The sequence below is a fragment of the Carlito syrichta genome, unplaced genomic scaffold (genome assembly GCF_000164805.1).
Source record: "Carlito syrichta isolate Samal-C Ts95f unplaced genomic scaffold, Tarsius_syrichta-2.0.1 Scaffold301859, whole genome shotgun sequence".
NCBI classification, from domain to species: Eukaryota; Metazoa; Chordata; class Mammalia; order Primates; family Tarsiidae; genus Carlito; species Carlito syrichta.
In genome coordinates this window covers 132,293-133,446 of record NW_007245955.1, presented here as the reverse complement: position 1 = coordinate 133,446, position 1,154 = coordinate 132,293, and positions in this window count along the sequence as shown.

The following is a 1,154-nucleotide window of genomic DNA, read 5'->3' as shown; positions in this document are numbered from 1 at the left end:
GCAGGTCAACACTAGGGTGGCTGTGAGCATGCCACTGCACTCCAGCCTAGGCAATGGAGTAAGACTTCAATTCAAAAAATAAAAACAAAAAAATATATAAAAGGATGAGTGTCATGGTATGTAAATTAAATCTCAATAAAAAATATAAATTAAAAAATGAAGAGAAAAGCAAAAAAGTGTGCTATGAATAAAAAAGTTTGACAACTCCTGATTTAACCAATTTTATGTTAATAAGCAGTTTTAAAAACTCATTTTAGTATTACAAATATTTCTATAACTATAAATCAAGTGACTATTTGTATACATATATTCATTTCATGTTCACTCATTTATAAAGTGTTAAATAATGAAGTAATTTTTCCACCGGTCGGTAAATAAATGGTGGAAGCAAGATTATAACTAGGCTGAGCACGATGGCTCATGCCTATAATCCCAGCACTTTGGGAGGCCCAGGTGAGAGGATTGCCTGAGCCCACAGGTTCTACACCAGCTGGGGCAACTTGGCAAGACCTTAGCTATTTGGAAGGCTGAGGCGAAGGATCACCTGAGCCCAGCAGGTCGAGGCTGCGATCACCACGAATGTGCCACTGCACTCCAGCCTGGGCAACAGAGACTCCAGTTCAAAAAAAAAAATTCTATCTGACTTCAGAGCCCAAGTCCTTAACTACTTTCATAGTGATTCTCCCATATTAACACAGTACTGTACATTTAAGCAAGAACATATCTCCTACTATCATAGTTCCTCTTTTTCAAGTTATATTATAAATTTCAATTTATATTATCCCGGATATGTGGATGGCAAGGGTGAACATCCCTAAACTGAATCCAAAATCCAAAATGCTCCAAAATCCAATACTTATTGAGCACAAGCGGAAAATTTCACACCTGACCTCATATGACGAGTCACAGTCAAAACTTTGTTTCATGCACAAAATTTTTAAAAATATCAGGGCCTGGCATGGTGGCTCTAGGCCAGGAGCAGTGGCACATGCCTGTAATCCCAGCACTTTGGAAGGCTGAGGCGGGAGGATCACTTGAAACCAGTCTGAGTTTGAGACCAGACTGAGCAAGACCTCATCTCTACAAAAAAAAATTTTTTTTTTTTTTTTTTTTTTGAGTTGGAGTCTCACTCTGTCGCCCAGACTGGAGTGAAA